The sequence below is a fragment of the Stegostoma tigrinum genome, chromosome 7, assembly GCF_030684315.1.
Source record: "Stegostoma tigrinum isolate sSteTig4 chromosome 7, sSteTig4.hap1, whole genome shotgun sequence".
Lineage (NCBI taxonomy): Eukaryota > Metazoa > Chordata > Chondrichthyes > Orectolobiformes > Stegostomatidae > Stegostoma > Stegostoma tigrinum.
The window spans coordinates 89,322,543-89,344,412 of NC_081360.1; the positions used below are offsets into that span (position 1 = coordinate 89,322,543).

General features: G+C 41.2%; 2 protein-coding genes across 7 annotated transcripts in view; one reads left to right on the plus strand and one right to left on the minus strand.

Annotated features, from left to right (window-relative positions):
- Window positions 1-10,503, minus strand: part of LOC125454088 (ras-related protein O-RAL) — a 106,640-nt gene extending 96,137 nt beyond the window's left edge. Inside the window, exon 1 of the mRNA XM_048534410.2 lies at window positions 10,403-10,503. The gene's annotated coding sequence lies outside the window, so the exon portion shown is untranslated. The remainder of the gene's footprint in view (window positions 1-10,402) is intronic.
- Window positions 1-21,870, plus strand: part of si:dkey-3d4.3 (RING finger protein B) — an 86,781-nt gene that overhangs the window by 17,402 nt on the left and 47,509 nt on the right. For 2 of the 6 annotated variants that reach the window (XM_059647515.1, XM_059647519.1), the window contains exon 1: window positions 9,492-9,725. The exons of 2 other annotated variants lie outside the window; for them this stretch is intronic. The gene's annotated coding sequence lies outside the window, so the exon portion shown is untranslated. Of the gene's footprint in view, window positions 1-9,491; window positions 9,851-21,655; window positions 21,825-21,870 lie in introns of those variants that run through there. 2 more of the 6 variants (XM_059647514.1, XM_059647517.1) reach the window with 2 other exon arrangements.

Below are 21,870 nucleotides of genomic sequence, written 5' to 3' on the forward strand. Positions count from 1 at the left end.
AGCACAAGCTCTCAGCTGCAGCTGCCTGTAGATTTTTTTTTAATGCATTGCTGATGTTGAGTGGAGTGTCCTGAAATCTCTTCTTTGAGCAATGCTGGCATAGGTGATGCTGTTTAAAGTTAACAGAATATAAATTGGCCAGTCTCTATAAAGGTTGATTCATCTGATGAGCCACCCAAGTGGTAAAAGCAATAATCAAGAAATTTACTGAAGTTAAAAATAAAATTAATGACTTAGATTTAACTGAAAATCACCTCGCTTTTCTGTACAATTTGTATTTAAATTAACATTAAAACAACAGACTGAAAAGTAGCAATGAACACAAACAATTTGAGTCTTTTTGCTAGAGGAAATAAATGGTACATTTAACTTGTAGATCAACAAAGTAGCAATTGGTGTATAAAAATCATCTAAACTATTCAGCATTTTATTTTTTAAAAACCTTTCTTTTTTCTTCTTTTTCTAGCTTTCTGCTACAAATATTCGCTCATTCTCGGTTGCAAATTTCCCTGAATAAAGATTGCCCAATTTGTCCTACAATGTTTCTTGAAACAATTTTGAAAAATAAAAGGAAAATGTTTTAACAGTGAAATGCTCCACTGCTTCAGGTATTAGGAAAAACCTTGCAATGTCTGACTGCAGGACCTGTCCTTGCCTAAGAATCACTGCTGTAGTTAAAAATACCAAGATGGAACCTAGTCTTTCCACCAAAATTTGAATTTTAAAAGGCACAAATGATGAGCGAATAGTAAATGCAACGATGTTGTTATGAAATATGTAATGTCTTTTGTTTTTACAACCGAACTTGGACTTCATAAAGTTCAGTTGGTGAAGAAAATGTTGATGGATAATACTGTTTACAAAAGCATATAGCGTGGTTTCATTGCTTCACTTACTTTGCTCTTTTATTAGAATGTTCGCAGCACTGATTTCACATGATAGGTAATTTTCAGAAGTAACATCACTTGATTCTATGCTTCCTTATTGAGTCATAGTCAGAGAATCACCTATAATGACTTGTATCTACCTTTAGGTTTCTATCCTGATCTGGAGAATGTCTTTTGACAGCATCTCTGAAGTTCTAACCTCTAGACACCCAAGCACAGATGTACTCACCAAGAACTTAGCGTTTTAGCTTTTATTTTATGAAACCACTTCTGATTTACCAAATCACACAAATTACCAGCACTGTCCACCAAGGTACTAATGGGGTCTATTTGTTCCCTCTCCAAGAGCACCTTAGTACAGAACCAAGAACATATCTCTTTTTCATGATAACGGAGACAATTGATCTAAAGTACAAGATAGGAAGGATTCTTAAATGCAACAGGACAGCGTTAGATGTTTTCAATCAACCTTTTCAGATGTGTCATGACATCTCAATCAGGAGGGACTTGATCATAGGTTTTTAGCTCAGAGGGTGTGGTACTACCACTTCACCAGAAGGGCCCCTCAACCTTTCACCCTGCTTTTCTTCTTACATCCAGAAGTGTTATGGCATACAAATGAGTGCTTTTTTTGCCCATCACCAAATCACCTGTGGTACTTTTCACCCATTGTCATGCACGACGACTAAATCAACCAATCAATCAAATTATGTGCACAGCTCACTATGAGCAATGCAAAAACTCAGCTCTTCTGTCTTTCCTATATCCAGAAGTGCACTTACAAATAACTAAATAGATTTTTTTCCTTTGCATCACCAAATCACCTGTGGCACTTTTCATTGATTAACAAACACCAGTCAGAACTCAGTTCTTAAATGGAATGTCCATTGAGCATTACATGTTCCCAATCAACTCTGGGATGTTCTGGTTAAGGCTTGAGTAATTGTGATGCAGAGGTAGTGTTTCTACTTCTGAGCTAGGAGTCTAGACTTCAAGTCCTACCTGCTCTAGAGGTGTGTAATAACATCACTGAGCTGGGTGACTGGAAAATATCTGTTGGAGCCTTGGCTCTTGTAGCACAATAGTAGTGTCTCACCCTTTGGGCTAGGAGGCCTGGGTTCAAGTCTCATCTCTTCCAGTGGTGTGTATTAATATCTCTGAACTGGTTGATTAGGAAAATATCTTCTGGCTGAACCTTGGAATTCTTGTGGCAAAAGGTAATGTCTCTATCTCTGAGCCAGGAGGCCCAGATTCAAATTCAACTTGCTCTAGAGATGTGTAATACCATTCCTAATCAGGTTGATTAGAAAATATCTTCTGAATGAGCATTAAAGGCACCTGCATTGCTAACTCTGACATACATCTCTCTGGCAATAAGTGCATATCAAGTACACAATCAGATGCACAATAGGATATTTATTAAGCTCCGCAAAAGGTCAAAAACTGAAACAAAAACACACTATCCACATATTCCTTGCACTGGGCAGTGCCTGCTTTCAAATATGTTGCACAGAATGTTAAAAGATGAACTGTAGCCCAAATCTGGTTCATTCATCCTGTAAGTGAGCATCCTTGAGGTTATCCCTGGCCTATCATTTGTGACAATGCATTATTGTATCATGCTCCCTTGGAAGGCCCTCCTGGCCAATGCCTTGATCCTTAACTTCATTTTCATCTTCACCTTAAGAATTTGATATCATTCCTTCATTGCGTCTGTATTCAAGATATCCCCACTTTGCAACTTCCAATTATGAAGGTCATAATGATCTGAAATACCATTTAATTTACAAGGGTCTGCCAGTACAACCCATGTGTTGAAATTTCATCTTCAGGAGTTCTACAGTCTGTTGCATTATGGCCTTGGTGAAAGTGTGAGCAGCATCAGATCTTCATTCTGTCTTAGTCTGAGGGTCTCAGAAAGAAACCATCAGCCATGTTTGGAGGCTGTAGCATTGTCTCTCAGCAGGCACGATATTATGGTCCGACGGCCTTGGAAGAAGCCGTGTTACCTGTGAATTCCCCAGTACGTACACATCATGCTAGATCCCAGGATATGTGATGCAGACCTCTTGAATTATGCATTGATAGTCATACATAATTGGAGCATTGTTGGAGTGAAAGACTTTTCTGTGAATGAAGTCTGCAGGTTTGTGCTCAGGCACACTCAAAGCAGTCTACGATGCCCTGTATCTGGGGATGAGCCACTATGTTGGCTTTGAGGTGGGTGATGAGCCACTGCACTGGGGTTGGAGTCAGGCAATGTGATGATCACTTTCACTTGGGTTTAGGGCCACTGTGGTCATACTACGGCAGGGTCTGGCCCAGGAGCAGCACTATGACCTGTGATTTGAGCCCCTGACTCTGAACTCAATATGCAGAGAGTGTGACTGCAAGCAAGGTTAGTAGCATTGCACCAGAGGGTCACCACCTCCAAGGACATGCAAAATAAATGAGAACTGAAAAAGCAAAGTGTTAGATCCTTACGATGCATTCTGTGTAAATGCATGAGATATGTGTGTGTGCCAGTGTGCAAAGTGACCTGATTGGCAGAAACAATCAAGTCCAGAGCTCCAAAGAAAAGTGTTGAAGAGCTGAAGTGGTGTCCAAGGGCAGGCACAATGCTATGGTGGAGCTGATAATTTCTTATTACTGATTTTTGAGAATAGAGAAGAAAGTTGACCAGGAAACATGCAGGGCGTTGTTCTTCAGGCGCTAGATGAAAACTAAGATAAGCATTCGATAAGCCACAGGTTTCACATACCTGCTCTGATTCATATTTTGTGAATTTGAACCATGTCATATCTTGATGGAGGAAAGGAAAACTGGAAGTGGTATATAAACATGGCGAGCTAGGTCTTTAATGAAATGTAATTACAAGGAAATAAGGTAGTCTCCCAATGGTGAGATTCTGAAGTTGTTTTTTTGAGGGGTAAATTGAACAAATGTTCTCGATGTGAAGAATCTGATTTATTCATTCTCATTGTACTTTCACACCTATTAGGCCATTTGTCATGCCACATCAGGGAGGGGAAAGTTCTCCCAGTAGCATTGAGACTGAATCCAAAGTGGTGTCAAAAATTAATTTGCAAATACCAGGAGAACCTTATTTCTAAATCTACTCAAGCTTTATTGAATTCTTTGAGAGTGGAGATACCTTTTTCTTGTTGACAAAGTATTTCAGGTAATTGCTGAGTGTGAATGAAGTGGATGTATGATATCTCTGCAGGATTATAATGCTCTCCTGGACTAAAAGATTATACTGTAAAGCAAGAAAGTGCCAAATAATGTAAAAAAACTTACTGGTTGGGAGTTCAATTTCCCAAAACAGAAGTGATTGAATGTCATTTTACTTTATTTCTCAGTCAAGAGAAGTGAAACAACATTGCACTTGTAAATACAGAGGAAACCACACGTGTGAAGCTGTAAAAATAAAACAAACGATATATGATTATTCCTTGAAGTCACCTCCAACGTTTCTTAAATGTCCCTGTCAATTCAAGACCAGCTATTTCAACTGATCTTCAATCAATCTAAAGAATTCAAAGTCAGCCAAGTACATTAAGAACTCTAGCTGAAAATCTTTGCTCAGCTTTTCCTGCAAACCTAAGAAAACTGCAACATGTGGCAAGAAATGTTTGAATTCAATCAATAATTAAAGCCAAGATCTCAATTCAGAAAGACTGTTCACCTTATTCTTAAGCATAACGAAAAAGAAAGTATGCAGTATAAGTTTATACTTCTGCCTGGTTATTTTTGTGGACAAACTGTACTCACTGTATTCAGATTAAATGCTCACCAATAACATGCTTATTATGCCTGGATACAATCTGTGGATTACTGTCCTAGTTACCAGATGTTTGTAACTGCAGTCTGTTCTTCCTGAGTAGAAGTGTCCCTGGTAGTTTTGAATGTACAATCTTCTGTAATTCCATTATAATTTTCAACTTTCCATGGAGTAATATTTTCCATGGATTCCTTTTTCCAGATCTTGCCAGCTGTGCTTTCATGTTGTTTAGCAGAAAGCTGTAGAACATTAGCAGTAATTTTTAGAATATTTTTCGCTTCGCTCTGTTGCAATGTTTTCTTTACAAGCTGCTTATCTACCATACTCCACAGTTCTTTACATATGAACAGCGATTATAAGGCCTTTGAAGAGAAAAGATTCTGTGTGTACAATTAGGTCACAGTAAACTGTTTCTCATCAAGACTCTTTTTTTTATTCATATAATTAGAATTAAAATCATTCCGTAACAATTGAAATGGTAAATTAGTTCAGACATTAAAAAAGGCCGGTCTTTTCATCGCAATTTGCATCTCAATTGCTCCATTCCAGTTTGTGCAAAACAAACTTGCTAAAATATCTAGTCAAGAAGTCACTGTTAATCAGGCAAACAAATGATTTCTGAATTAAAATGATTATGTAAAACAGTCTTAGGGGATAGAGTAATAGAGTTAGATAGCACGGAAACAGACCCTTAGTCCAAATCATCCATGCTGACCAGATATCCCAATCTGACATAGTATCATTCACCAGCATTTGGCCCATATCCCTCTAAACCCTTCCTTTTAATGTGCCCATCCAGCTGCCTTTTAAATGTTGTAATTGTACCCACCTCCACCACTTTCTCTTGCCACTTGTTCCATACACCACCACCCTCTGCATGACAAAGTTGCTCCTCGGGTCTCTTTTAAATCTTTCCTCTCTTACCTTAAACCTACGCCCTTCAGTTTCGGGTTCCCCTACCCAGTGGTCTAGCCTCTGATGCCCTCATCCAATGAAAGAATTTTTAAAGAATTGTTATCTAAAGTCTACATTTTTTAAAATAAAAAGATGTTGCAACACATTTCTGCACAATTAACACTTTGTTAAGGCATAAGTACATTTTCACATTTTCCTTAGTTTGTAATATCAGACGTAGACACTGCATTTTTCAATGGCTTCTGGTTATAAATCTGACTGGACGACCAGTACCCACTAGAAAAAGGGAAAGCATCTAGGTGTGCAGATAGCTTTCATCCTACTTTGTCAACAATGTAATCCCTAGCACTCCACCTCTCCACTTAGAAAGCAGTATAATGAAGTGGATAGAGCCTGTAGCATGGCCTCTTTGTCTCAAGAGCCTTGATTTCCCTCACTTATTTAGCACTCTGGGTAACTATGCCCAATGAGTTAAGACATGTTGCATTCTAAATGACATAAGCAGGTCGCAACGAGGAGAAAGAGGCCAAGATTAAACGTACAACATGGAGCGCCAACAAAGAAACAATGGGCACTCTCCACATTTCCTAGCTACATTGGATATATCAATACTGGAGAAGCACCCACAATGACACAGTCTGCCCTTTAGAAATTAGGTCCTTTCACTAATCCTGAAAGCTCAGAAATGTCCTACATCTTTCCAGGGCTTTGATGTTTCTGAACTGAATGCACCTCTGAAACAAACTGCTCCATAATAAGATTGGTGACCATGTCCATCATTAATTCCTACCATATGTTTTCAATTTTATTTGCAATTTTCGAGGAAAATTGATCAGAAGTGAAGGTATACATTTATTTCGTTTTGTGGTAATTTCCAGAATTTTGTTGTGTAAGATTTACTTCTAAAAATCTCAGATTTCAATTTTGTTTACCTTAAAACTATGTTCCCTCAAGTAGGATGTTATAGGTTTATACAGCACAAAAGAGGCCCTTTAGCCCACAAGCCCCTCCCGTAACTTGTCCAACTGGCTATTCTCTGTAGTAGATCAAGCTCAGCGTCCCCTGACAAAGTTTGCACTGTATAAATTTATCATCTTTTCTTCTGAATATCCAGCTGTGAATCAGTTGCTCATCATTTCATGGTTTCATTGCAAATGGCAACTATTCAAAAAGGAACAGGGCCGATTTCCTGGTATCCTGGTCAATATTTATGTCTCAGCCAACATCATGAAAAAAAATTATACAGTCATTATCACACACCGTAACTGTTTATGAGCACTTACTGTGGGCAACTTGGCTGCCATATTTCCTACCTCTTGGCCACATGGTTATATGTGTCTGCACGTTTGATGTACTTCATTGGCATTAAAGCATTGTGGAAAAACCAGAGGCTATGAAGGAGGAATATGGCAGGTATGGACAGCTAGGATTGACCAAATCCGTAGAGGAGTATAAGGGCAGTAGAAGTATACTCAAGAAGGATATCAGGAGGGCAAGAAAGGAACATATAGCTTTGGCAAATAGGGAAGCTAACTTTGGAAAATAGGGTGAAGGAGAATGCAAAGGGATTCTACAATTACATTAAGGACAAAAGAGTAACTGGGAGAGAAAAGGGCCCCTTAAAGATCAGCAAGGCTGTGTACGTGGTGAACCACAAGAAATGGGTAAGAAACTAAATTAATATTTGGCACCAGTATTTACTGTGGAGAAGGAGCTAGGGAACTTGGGGAAATAAATAGAATTATGTTGAAAAGTGCCCATATTATAGAAGAGGAGGTACTGGATGTCTTAAAATGTTTGCTTTGTGCACTTCCTGTGCAGCCACAACCTTGTATTCCTTGCTCTGTCTAAGCAGCCTCTGATCTATATGTCCTTGTTTGCTATGATCACCCTGTACTGCTCGCAAAACAAAACTTTTCACTGTACTTTGGTACATGTGACAACATTAAATCAAATCACATCAAAGCATAAAGGTGAAATTAATCCCTGGGACCTGATTATGTGCATCCCAGAGCTTTGTGGGAAGCTAGGGAATTGATTGCTAAGACCCTTGCTGAGATATCTATGTGTCTTCAATAGTCACAGTTGTACTGCCGGAAGACCAAACTGTGGCTAACATCGAGCGATTATTTAAGAAAGTTGGTAAGGAAAAGCAAAAGAACTATCTATCAGTGAGCTTAAAGTTAGTGATGGACAAGTTGCTGGAAGGGATTCTGAGAGACATTTACATGTATTTGGAAGGTCAAGGTGTGATTAGGGATCTTCAACATGGCTTTGTGCGTGGAAAATTGTGTCTTACTAACTTGATTGAGGTTTTTGAAGAAGTAACAAAGAGTTGGACATGATCTCTATGGACTTCAGTAAGGTGTTCGACAAGGTTCTTCATGGTAGACTGGTTAGCAAGTTTAGAATATCTGGAGATCTAGCCGTTTGGATACAGAACTCTCGAAGGCAGAAGGCAGAGAGTGAAGTTGGAAAGTTGCTTTTCAGACTGGAGACCTATGACCAGCGGGTTGTCATATGGATCAGTGCTGCTTCCACTGATTTTTGACGTTTATATAAACAATTTCGATGTGAAGGTAGGAGATATGGTGAACAGGTTTGCAGGTGACACCAAAATTGGAGGTTTCGAGGCCAGCGAAGAAGGTTACCTCAGTGTACAACGGGATCTTGATCAGATGGGCCTATGGGTTGAGGAATGGCAGATGGAGTTTAATTTAGATAAATGTGATGTGCTGCATTTTGGAAAGGCAAATCAGGGCAAGAATTATGCGCTTAATGATAAGGTCCTGGGGACTGTTGCTAAACAAAGTTATCTTGGAGTGCAGGATCGTAGCTCCTTAAAATTTGAGTTGAAGGTAAATAGAATAATGAAGGTGTGTGGTATGATTACCTTTACTGGTTAGTGCATCAAGTAAAGAAGTTGGGAGGTCATGTTACAGTTGTACAGGCCATTGTTTAGGCCACTTCAGGAATACTGCATTTAATTCTGGTCTCCCTGTTATAGGAAAGATTTTGCCAAGTTTGAAAGGCTTCAGAAAAAAATTACAAGGATGTTGCTGAGACTGAAGGCTGGGGCTATTTTCCCTGGTGCATCTGAGACTGAGGGGTGAGCTTATAGAGGTTTACAGAATCGTGAGGAGTGCCAGGAGCGTGAATAGCCAAGGACTTTTTCCCAAGGCAGGGGAGTCCAAAAACTGGAGGGCACAGGTTTAACGTGAGAGCGCTAAGATTTTAAACGGACCTAAAGGGCGACATTTTCACACAGTGCCAGAAGATGTGGTAGAGGCCAGTACAATTACACCATTTAAAAGACATTTGGACGAATGTGGTGTGGAGTGGACGAGTTGAATTGAAGTGTCTGTTTCTGCGCTGTACACCTCTTCATCACTCTACGTGATGTCCCTCTTATAATAAGAGGGGGGGGGGCGCGCTGGTTTAAGGAAATTAAACACTTAAATGGAACAAAACACCAGTTCTGAAGAAGTCATACCAGACTTAAAACATTAACCTTGTTTCTATGTCCACAGATGCTGCCAGTTTCTCCAGCATGCTCTGTGCTTGTTTAAAAGCAAGACACCGTGGATGCGGGAAAACTGAAATAAAAACAGAATGTGCTGGAGAAACTCGAAGTGTGGCAGCATTTGTGAAGAGAGAGAAACAAAGTTAACGTTTCAACTCCCATTGAGCCCGAGAACTGAGAAGTCATAGTGATCCTGTCTCGCCCCACAAGTTTCTCCAACACTTTTTGTTTTTTTAAAAAAAATCTTCTCATCCAAAAGTCTACTCGGGGCGGGGAGCTGCAGGGAGACTCGCCTCTTTCGCCACGCTTCGTTTGTCGAGCATCCAGGACTGCAGGAGGCAGCACCGGACACGCCGTTAGCAAAGCAGCTGAACATTGACAGCTGCGAGGTACCTCCTAAGCTTTCAGGAACTTCTTGGCGCACACTGAAGCTACGACTAGACAAGAGTTGTTATTTTTCACTTAGCATTTGCTGTGGATAAATGCGTTTTAACTTTGACGTTCCCCGTGGGATCCCTGAAGTGTTCAGATAGTCTTACAAGGGGATGGGCGCTGGGGCGAATGGAATGTTGACCCTGATTGAGAGACATTGTAACAACTTCGTGACCAGCAGCGGGTAATTTCTTAGCGTCGGACTGCTACTCTGAAACTGCTATTATTACAGTAATTATTGTATCCTTTAAGCAGGAGTGCACTCTCTCCACGTGCAGTCTATAGATTTGGCTCGAGAGAAACGCAAAGGTACAAATGTCCTAACTTTTGGAATATTTGCGCGGAGTTTAACGTTGCTTTTAAACGGCCGAATTTGGAGTTGAACTGTGTTTTCGTCATGCTGCTCCACCCCTGTTCAATAGTAAAGTGCTCCGGTGGATTCAGTCAGTCTGACGCAGCCAGTAGCTCTCCCGTAACCTTATTATAGTTTTAAATAACGACGTTTCGGGCGTGTATAAACTCGCAGTTAAACAGTCTGGTTCTTAGCTTTGCGTATTCATCTCACCCCACCCCTCCACTGTTGTAGGTCTTCCTTTTGAATGTCTTGCCTTGACTTATTTGTCACGCTTTGATCCCCTGAGTCAGGTTCGCTCCAGAGATTGTCTTTTAATTGTATAACGCTTTCCATGACCCTTAAAGGGCTGTGCAACCAGTAAATTGCTTTTTGAACATTTGTAGTCGCTGTTGTAGTGTAGGAAACACGCTAACGTGCTCACAGCAAACCCTCAACATAGTATGATAATGACCAGTTAATATGCGTTTGTAGTGTTTTTTGGAGAATAAACATTGGGCAGTACTTACAGTGTCATGAGATTTTTTTTATGGCCACGGAGCAGACAGACGGTCCTCAGTTGAATGTTTTGTTGAAAAGGCTGATGCCCTGGCAGTGCCGAGTTCACTTAACACTGATGTATCAGATTTGTTTTTTGTTGTGCACTGGTCCTGACGTGGAATTTGAACCTGGAACATTGTGACTCAGAGGCAACTGGGGCGGACACTCAAGCATAATTACCTATGCTCGTGCTCCAAAGCTGTACTGAGGGGTGTCAGTGATACCGTCTTCAAGTGTGATGTTAAACTGAAGCCCAGTTTCCCCTTACAGTTAGATGTACAAGGTCCAAAGGCACTGTTTCAAGGAGCAGAAGACCTTTCTCTGAGATCCTGGTCAATATTTATCCCTCAATTGACAATACAGAATGAACACGTTATCTGGTTATGGTATTACTGTGGGCAACTTGGTGCCGCATGTTTCTTGTTTTCTCTCATGGGTGTCATGTTTATGATAATACCACTGTGTGCGCATGCACAGAATTGGAGTGAACAAGGTGTGGAGCTGGACGAACACAGCAGGCAAGCGCATCTTAGGAGCACAAAAGCTGACGTTTCAGGCCTAGACCCTTCAGTGTTGCTTTCAAAGTTGCATCCAACAGCAAAGCACGATTTAGTTTAAAGAAATATAAATAAAGTCATTTGGCAAGAGCCCTTGGGAGAATCCTTCACAGTGCTGATGATATTTGGATATTTTACAAATTGTATTTACTATGTTTATATAGTCTGTGTGTTTTACAGCTGTTTACCCAGTTCTGATTTTTCTTCAGGGCTGCCCTTTTCAGCTATTTTTAGAAGATATTTAGTCATTTAATTTGATCAATATCTTATATGATGTCTATATGGCATGCAATTTTTGAGGTGTATCAGGAGCTTTTTGTAAAAACTTTGCTCCTGTTCCTTGTTGCCGTGCAGTTAGAGCTGCATGGTGCCACCCCACCTCCATCAGCCAATTACTGAGATCTGATAACGGAAATGACAGAGGCTGTAATTCATAAAACATAGAACACAGAGCACAGAAGAGTACAGCACAAAAACAGACTCTTCGCTCTACCCTCTGTGCCAACCTTTATATCATTCTAAGGAAATCTGACCTGCCTGCACATGGTCCATATGCATTTGTTTCTTCCTGTCTATGCGTCTGTCTAAATGCCTCTTAAGCATTACTATCTAATCCCCTACTAGCTCCCCGGCAGCACATTCTGGGCGTGTACTGTCCTCTAGATTTTTCTAAAATAAACTTTCCGTGCACATCTCCTTTCTGAACTTTTCTCAACTTACTTTTAAACCCTAGCATTTGATATTTCCACCCTCGATTAAAGACTCTGACTCTCCACCCTACCCATGCCTCTCATAAATTTATATCCTATCAGGTTGTCCTTCAGTCTCCGATACTCTCATGAGTCTAAGTTTGTCCACGCTCTCCTTATAGCTAATGCAATCCAGTCCAGGCAACATCCTGGTGAACCTCTTTTTTTTTTTTTACATCCTCTCCACATTATTCCTATTGTGTGGCAACCAAAATGACATAGTATTCCAAGTGTGGGGTAACTAAAGTTTTGTATAGTACAGTTGATTACAACTCATTTAAAATATTACTTGGAAGTCCTTCTTCCCCTTTTAATGTTTGTGCCAGAGTACAGAGCAGCAGTTACACAATTGTTCTTTAAGACTATACTGAATAGAAGCAGAAGCAGATCACTTGGCCCCTTGATCCTGCTGTGCCTTTGAATACATTCTCAGCAGATTTGTCCCATTCCTGTTCTCTCCTGGTATCTCTTGATTCCCTGGTAAATTAAACAACTGTTTATCTACCTGCATATAATAATGGAGCATCCTCAACTCCTTTTGGTTGAGAATAATAAAGGTTTACAACCCTCGGACTGAAGAGATTATTGAAAAGAAAAGCGTGTTACTGAAGTGTTTTTCTTGTGCTCATCAGGACAAACACAAGTTTGCCAAATTTCAAATGAGCACAACAATTTATACTGCAGGAGGAAGGGCTTCTGATTGGTTTACAAATTGACCTTTGAGGCATTGCCGTGGAGAAAACAAGAGGGGCTATAGACTCCCTAAGTTCCAGGTGACTTTTCTGGGGTGGGGGGCTGGGGGGAAGTCAATGCATAAACATAATCCTTCTTTGTGTAGAGAATGGATCGCTTTGAATGTATGGCACTGCAAGAGAGTGTACACAAGTCTCTATAATAATGGTAAAGGCTCCATTGATTATTTTATATTGGCTGTTAGTGTAGCCATTAATGTACAGGAAAGTTCTGCAGTTGGGCAGTACTGGCTGAATTACATTTAACTGATACTTTGTTTGCAAGAGCATCCTGCAATGTGTCAATAAAGAACTATTAAAGGAACATGTAGTTTGATTTGATCACCTGATCACTGGGAATGTAGGGCCAACATAACTGATAATAGTGCATCAAAGTAACAAAGTGTGGGGCTGGATGAACACAGCAGGCCGAGCAGCATCTTAGCAGCAGGAGAGCTGGCGTTTTGGGCCTAGACCCTTCATCAGAAAAGGGGATGAGGAGAGGGTTCTGAAATAAATAGGGAGAGAGGGGGAGGGAGACTGAAGATGGATAGAGGAGAAGATGGGTGGAGAAGCGAGTATAGGTGGCGGGGGGGAGGAGGGGGTGCGGGGGTGTGGATCGGTCAGTCCGGGGAGGACGGACAGGTCAAGGAGGCAGGATGAGGTTAGTAGGTGGAAAATGGAGGTGCAGCGTGATGTGGGAGGAGGGGATAGGTGAGAGGAAGAACTGGTTAGGGATGCGAGGACGAGCTGGGCTGGTTTTGGGATGCAGTGGCGGGAGGGAACGAGTTGGGCTGGTTCTGGGATACAGTGGGGGAAGAGGAGATTTTGAAGCTTGTGAAGTCCACATTGATACCATTGGGCTGCAGGGTTCCCAAGCGGAATATGAGCTGCTGTTCCTGCAACCTTCAGGTGGCATCATTATGGCACCGCAGGAGGCCCAGGATGGACATTTCGTCTAAGGAATGGGAGGGGGAGCTAAAATGGTTCGCGACTGGGAAGTGCATTTGTCTATTGCTAACCGAGCGGAAGTGTTCCGCAAAGCGGTCCCCAAGCCTCCCCTTGGTTTCCCCAATGTAGAGGAAGCCACATCGTGTACAATGGATGCAGTATGCCATTAGTGCACCAATGCTTCTCTTTGGGGCAGTGGTCATCCTGATCAGGGTGTTGTTTGCTATGTATCATGCAAACTGATAATTAGTGTAGCATTAATAGCTACACCAGCAGCCAACTTTAAATAATCAATGGAGCCTTTAACATTAACATATGTATCCTCTCTAGTAGTGACATAAATAGGCCATAGGTCCCTAACTTTGGACCTCCAGAAGTACCTAGTCCGCTGCAAATTAACCTGGAAAACAAAGTATCTCCAAATGTGATTTAAGCAAGCTATTACTATGCAAAAGTCACACAATTGGTATTTCTTGCTTGCAGGATATTGCAATAAATCCAGAAAAAACTTTCTGCCTGCTACACAATTATGTAACATCATGTTTCAGACCAGGCTGTGGTGATTGTAATGAGGTCAGCCAGATGGACAGATCAGGGCTGTTAATTTGGGAGCCGTGGCTGACAGATAAGAACCAGGAGTGTCAGACATCCTAGATAACAAAGTGTGGAACTGGATGAACACAGCAGGCCAAGCAGCATCTCAGGAGCACAAAAGCTGACGTTTCAGGCCGAGACCCTTGACATCCTGTTCACTCTGCGGTAGCTGAATCAGAGCCAAGTGAATACCTGGGGCTAATTTCCCTGGAGTGTCAGAAGCTGAGCGGTCACCTTATATAAGTTTATAAAATCATGAGGGGCATCGACTATGGTGAATAGCCCAGATCTTTTCCCCAGGGTGGAGGCCCAACTTTTTCAGAGGAATGAACTGCCAGAGAAGGTGGTGGAGGCTGGTACAATTACAACATTGAAAGGGCATCTGGATGGTTACATGAATAGGAAAAGTTTGGTGGGATATGGGCCAAATGCTTGCAAATGGGACTTGATTGTTTTAGGATATCTGGTGAGTTGGACCAAAGGGGCTGTTTTCATGCTGCATATCTCTATAACTCCATGATTCTGTAACTCTCCGCAGGTAAATGGTGACTTGATGATGGAGTATCTGCTTCTCTGGGGGTAGTTCACTAGTGCATTGTTGTGGTTTCTAGAAGTGACTTAGATTAATATGTAGGGTCTCATTATGTATACAGCTAAAAGGAATATGGTCCATACTGGGTCTTACTTGAACCAACCATGGGCTTGGGGAAACTATTGTACTCCTTTTCTTTCTCCACAGCAATGCCTCAGGCAGAGTTGGCTTGCAAGCTCCTTTTTTTTCTGTAACGTAAATTCATTTGGTCGTTTGGTGTTTGGCATTCCTGTATTTGTACCAGATGAATACAAATGAAAAGGTTTGGATAATAGTAGCCTGACATAGATATCCTTGTTGACCACGTATTCCAGGGATGAGTGCAGGGCCAGGTACATAGAACATTACGGCACAGTACAGGCCCTTCAGCCCTCGATGCTGTGCCGACCTGTCATACCGATCTCAAGCCCATCTAACCTACACTATTCCATGTACGTCCATATGCTTGCCCAATGCCAACTTAAATGTACCTAAAGTTGGCGAATCTACTACCGTTGAGGTAAAGAAACTACCTCTGACATCTTCCTATATCTTTCACCCCTCAATTTAAAGCTATGCCCCCTCGTACTTGCCGTCACCATCCTAGGAAAAAGGCTCTCCCTATCCACCCTATCTAACCCTCTGATTATTTTATATGTTTCAGTTAAGTCACCTCTCAACCTTCTCTCTAATGAAAACAGCCTCAAGTCCCTCAGCCTTTCCTCGTAAGATCTTCCCTCCATACCAGGCAACATCCTAGTAAATCTCCTCTGCACCCTTTCCAAAGCTTCCACATCCTTCTTATAATGCGGTGACCTGAACTGTATACAATACTCCAAGTGTGGCCGCACCAGAGTTTTGTACGGCTTCACCATAACCTCTTGGTTCCGGAACTCGATCCCTCTATTAATAAAAGCTAAAACACTGTATGCCTTCTTAACAACCCCGTCAACCTGGGTGGCAATTTTCAAGGATCTGTGTACATGGACACCGAGATCTCTCTGCTCATCTACACTGCTAAGAATCTTACCATTAGCCCTGTACTTTGCCTTCTGGTTACTCCTACCAAAGTGCATCACCTCACACTTGTCTGCATTAAACTCCATTTGCCACCTCTCAGCCCAGCTCTGCAGCTTATCTATGTCTCTCTGCAACCTACAGCATCCTTCGTCACTATCCACAACTCCACCGACCTTAGTGTCGTCTGCAAATTTACTAACCCATCCTTCTATGCCCTCATCCAGGTCGTTTATAAAAATGACAATCAGCAGTGGACCCAACACCGACCCTTGCGGTACACCACTAGTAACTGGTCTCCAGGATGAACATTTCCCGTCAACTACCACTCTCTGTCTTCTTTCAACAAGCCAATTTCCGACCCAAACTGCTATATCTCCCACAATTCCATTCCTCTGCATTTTGTACAATAGCCTATTGTGGGGAACCTTATCGTACACCTTGCTGAAATCCATATACACCACATCAACCGGTTTACTCTCATCTACCTGTTTGGTCACCTTCTCAAAGAACTCAATAAGGTTTGTGAGGCACGACCTTCCCTTCACAAAACCGTGCTGACTATCCCTAATCAATTTATTCTTTTCTAGATGATTATAAACCCTATCCCTAATAACCTTTTCCAACACTTTACCAACAACTGAGGTAAGGCTCACTGGTCTATAATTGCCAGGGTTGTCTCTACTCCCCTTCTTGAACAGGGGAACCACATTTGCTATCCTCCAGTCATCTGGCACTATTCCTGTAGACAATGACGAGTTAAAGATCAATGCCAAAGGCTCGGCAATCTCCTCCCTGGCTTCCCAGACGATCCGAGGATAAATCCCATCCGGCCCAGGGGACTTATCTATCTTCACCCTCTGAAGGATTTCTAATACTTCTTCCGTGTGAGCCTCAATCCCACCTAGTCTAGTAGCCTGTATCTCAGTATTCCCCTCGACAGCATTGTTGTTTTCTAGAGTGAATACTGTTGAAAAATGTTCATTTAGCGTTTTCCCCTATCTCATCTGACTCCACACACAGCTTACCACTATTATCCTTGATTGGGCCTAATCTTACTTTCATCATTCTTTTATTCCTTAAATACCTATAGAAAGCCTTAGGGTTTACCCTGATCCTATCCACCAACAACTTCTCATGTCTCCTCCTGGCTCTTCTGAGCTCTCTCTTTAGGTCTTTCCTGGCTACCTCGTAGCCCTCTGAGCCTTCACATCTCATCCTAGCATAATGATGATGTCTGCTATGTACCTGTTGAGCCGGTTGGAAAACTGCCAAGGATCAAGGCAATTTGGTAGGCTGGTGTTGACCTATGCCATGAAATAACCTCTCGAAGCATTCCATAATTGTGGGCATCACAGCAACTGGGTGGTAGTCATCAAGGCATGCTGCATGATTTTTCTTTGGTACCGGGATGATGATGGTCTCATTTAAGCACATTGGGACTTCAGATTACGGTAAGGAGATGTTAGAGATGTCGACGAATATTCCAACCAGCTGATCCACACAGGATCTGGGTGCACGGCTGGGGACGTCAAATGGGCCGATCGCTTTCTGTGGGTTCACTCTTAAGAAGACTGATCGAATGTTTGTGGCATGGACTGTGGGCACAAATGCATCCAAGGTTGTTGGGATAGGTGATATCGTTTCATTGACCCGCTCAAAGTGAGTGTAGAGCGCATTGAACTCATTGGGTGAGGATGCACTGTTGCCTGCGATTCTGTTTGACTTCGCTTTGTAGCCTGTTGAGGTGGGGGAGTTCAAAACTAGGGAACATGTCTTAAGGTGCGAGGAGAAAGATTTAAAATGGGCGTGAGGGGCAACTTGTTTTTAAACAGTGATTAGTGCATGGAATGAATTGCCAGAGGAACTGGTGGATGCAGGTCAAGTTACAACATTTAAAAGACATTTGGATAATCACATGAATCAAAACAGTTTGAAGGGATATGGGCCAAATGCAGGCAGATGGGGCTAGTTCAGCTTGGGAACTTGGTTGGCGTGGACTAAGTGAACCGAAGGGTCTGTTTCCGTGTTGTATGACCGTCTGTCACACCATTTCTCATCAATATTAAAGATCTGTAGTACCAAGTGACTGCAAAAAGATGTCTTCACCTCAGTCCTAAATGAGCATCCCCTTATTTTGAGCCTTAGCCTCCATGTTTTAAATTCCTAAATCAGGGTAAACAATACCTTCAGAGATAATGGGAACTGCAGATGCTGGAGAATTCCAAGATAATAAAATGTGAGGCTGGATGAACACAGCAGGCCAAGCAGCATCTCAGGAGCACAATACCTTGGTGTCTAAACTGTCAAGCCATTGCAGGAAATCTGCTGTTGCTTTGCTTGATGCCTGTTCCTGTACAAGTTCCAACAGTCTTGAGAATCAGCAGCATGCACCCACTTGAGTTTAGTGTTTTTGGACAAGTTTGCATTTTGGTTGAAGTCTGCATGTAGTCTCATGTGAAAGGAACAATTTCGATAGACAAAAATGTAAGGTTTTTTCATAACAGGAAAATTTATTACCTCTAACAAGCCTATCCCTACTTGTATATCTCCTACCATCACAATATTTCACCACTTCAGAATGAGTCAATAGGTAAGTGTGTGAAAAATCGTGGTGTGTTCATATGTAAAACTGAGTCATGTGGTAAAATTCCACTGTTGAAGTCAACGCAGTATGTTGGAAAGCCTTTTGCTCTAGGTCGTAAACTGTAATTGTCATGCATCATAGTGATGCCAGTTTTCTTTCAAAGTAACAGATATTGACTAAAAGTGGCTGTGTCTTTTATTGTTTGTATGAAAAGGATGGTCCTGACTATTTGATACTTAAAAAAATGTTTGGCCTTGGACAGGTCACCAGGAAAGGGAAGATGGTCCATAGCATTCAACACTCTACTCCACACGGAAGGGAGCTTGTGCTGTGGATCGCCCTCAAACACGTTTTCACACTTCTCTCACCCATTGCTCAATCCCATCTTATAATATTCGAAGCCTGGAAGAAGAGAAAGTCTTTTTTATTTTTAAATGGATTTATTATGTTATCAGGATAACCCAGCATTGGATTGCTATGAAACAGTAGTGTCAACATCTTGGTATGCTTTCAAGTAGAGCAATGTGCTGAATATGCGCTGCTATAGTCACTGCAGCACAATTGCGATGTTCAATGGATATCGTAGTTATTCATTATTTTATGCTTCCAGGCCACTCTTGCATTCTGTTTCAGTCTTACCCTCCCAATTGCTACTACCTTTTTGATTCGTAATCTGTCCTTATTATTTAATATATTCCACTTATTTACCAACAAATTTGAGATTTCTTTCCAACAAAATGGGCTGCTTGTGTGGGATGAAGGAATTTTTTTTTTTGTTTTGGTTACTTAAGTCTGTTACAATAAGAGACGAAAGGGTGTGATCTAATTCACTCCAAATGATACGAGCTTTTATGTTATATCAGCTAATTGATACTTTTGCTTCTGAGGTCGAAGGTTATAGATTTTAAACTTAATTGTGGAACTTAGCCTCTCTTTATTTATGCTGTACTATATTGCTTATTTGCAGGAGGGAAATGACATAAGGTCATTGAGTTAAGATTAATGGGCAAAGTGTTAAAGCAGAGATAATTATTTTTCCGCAGAGTTGACAAAATCTGGAACACTGCCTGAAAAGATAATAGAAATTAAGTCCATAAATCTTTCAACAATTTAAATCATTTAATCTTTTTAAATTGGAATGTGAGTGGCTTACAAGATAATGAGCAAAAAGAGTGTGGCAAATAATAAGTATGGCGCAAAGAGACTGCAGGGGCATATCGACAGTTAAGTACATAGGTTATAATGTGGGAATATATGAAGTGATGCATTTTGGTGGGAAGAATAAAGGAGCTGAATATTATTTATATGGAGAAAGATTGCAGAAAACAGAGATTTGGGAGTCCTTGTGAATAAATCATAAAATATCTAGCATACAAATTCAATGTGTAATGAAGCGAGCAAATGGAAAGTTGGCCTTTAATTCCAAGGGAATAGAAAACAGCATGAGGGCGTTTTAGCTAAAACTATACAGGACAGTAGACAAATCACAGTAGGAATGTTGTGAATAATTCTGGGCTCCTTATCGAAGAAATAACTTAGCACTGGAAGCAGTCCAGAGAAGGTTCACTAGGCTGATCCTAGGTATGCAGGGACTGTTTTGAGTAGAGGTTGAGTAGGCTGGGCCTGTGCTCATTGGAATTCAGAAGAATTTGAAAAATACTAGACTCTGAAGGTGTTTGATGAGATAGATGCAGAAAGGTTGTTATCCACTTGCTAAGAGTATAGGACCAAAGGGCAGAATCTCAGAATAACGGGTTGCACCTTTAATACAGATAAGGAGGAATTTCTTCTGAGGATGGTAAATCTGTGGAACTGTTTGTTGCAGAGAGCTTCTGACACTGATTGTTAAATATATTAGTGACTGTGAGAGACAGATTCTCAATCAGTAAAGAAATCAGAGGCAATCAGAAAAAGGCAAGAAAGTGGCGTTGAGGATTATCACATCCATCATCTCACTGAATGATGGAGCAGAGCTAATGGAATGAATGACATGTTTTTGCTCCTGTGTCTTATTGTCTCATGGTGTAAGGTGAAGTTGTGGCATGGTGGTAATATTATGATGTTAGGCTAATTTAACTAAGCTACGTAGCCATTATCTATTGCCATGAAAATGCAACTAGTTCACTAACGTCACCTCAGGAAAGGAAAATGCCATTCTTAGCTGGTCTAATCTACATGATTCCATACCCAATGGGCAACTGGTGATAGGCAGTAAATGCTGGCTGAAACCATGATGCCAAAATCTCATGAACAATTTTTTTTTAATGAAGTACAATTGCACTTTCAAAAGAAGCCAATTGCAGGCATATTGAGCCTCTTTCTGTGCTTCAAATTTTGCTGTAGTTCATAATCCTGGCTGATACATCATTTCACAAGGGAATTCTGAATCGTGAGTGGTGCTGCCTTTTGGTCAAATGTCTGCATTCAGGCTTCTATTTGCCTTTCGATTTAGAGAAGCAATCCTTTGGAATTATTTGCCAAAGAATAGGGAACTTCCCATTAACTTGACCACTGGCTATTTAATCCTTACAAACATACTGCACACTATCAATTCATTTGTATCTTTTTAAAATCTGCAAGTTTTTTTTCTCAATGGCTGTAGTTACTGTTTTGGCATATAGTTGCCACACAAAGCATTTTGAATTTAGGTAAATATGAACTTGTCAACATATAAAATCGAAAGCATTTAATTTAACTGTTAGACCTGAAATCACAGAATCTCTACAAGATGGAAATAGGCCATTGGGCCCAAAAGGACCACACGAACCTTCCAAAGGACATCCCACCCAAACCCATCCCACTACCCTTCTCCTTGTAACCCTGCATTTCCCACAGCTAATCCACTTAATTTACACATTCCTGAACACTACAGGCAATTTAGCATGGCCAATCCACCCAACCCTGCACATCTTTGGACTGTGGGAGGAAACCAGAGCACCCAGCAGAAACCAACACAGACAGTCGAATCTGAGTCCCTGGCACTGAGGCAGCAGTGCTAACCACTGAGCCACTGTGCAGCTCACTTTATTTAAGCCTCTGACAGTTGGGGGGCATGCACCATGTAATGTGTGCCTCTGGTAGTGTATGCTTGTATTTTCCACCTGTGACTACTGTAAGGTGTTTTATATTTCCAGTTTTTGTTCCATATACAATAATAATCGCTTACGTGCATAAATAATTGTTCCCATCTGTTCAATGTCTCATTCTCTTTTGGTTGCTGTAAGCATATTTCCCAGATGCATATGGGATCATGTTACCTAAGCAAATAGGTAGCACGTGGCTCATTAATTCTGAGTCACTTCCTTTCTGAGACCACAAATGCGTTGAGACAATATCGATTTGCAATCACCATGACAAGGGTGAATTATATACAAACCATGTTCAGTTCCTTGTAGAGTGAATCACAACACTGGGACTTGAGGACCGAATCTTTGTACATATATTTCTGTCTCTATCCTGTTCTTCTGGTAAACAAAATAATGTAGGTTACTAGTTAAGTAGCAAAGCAGTGGTGCTTGTTGCTGACCTGTTAGAAAATTAGGCATAGAGATCTAGTGATGTCTCTTGTGTGAATGTCCCCTTCCCAACTCCAATGTCAAGGTGTTCTCCAGGTGTATTGATGTCAACAAACAAGGTAAGCAATGGACTGCAGTGAAGTAGTTTCATAGACAGCAAATCAG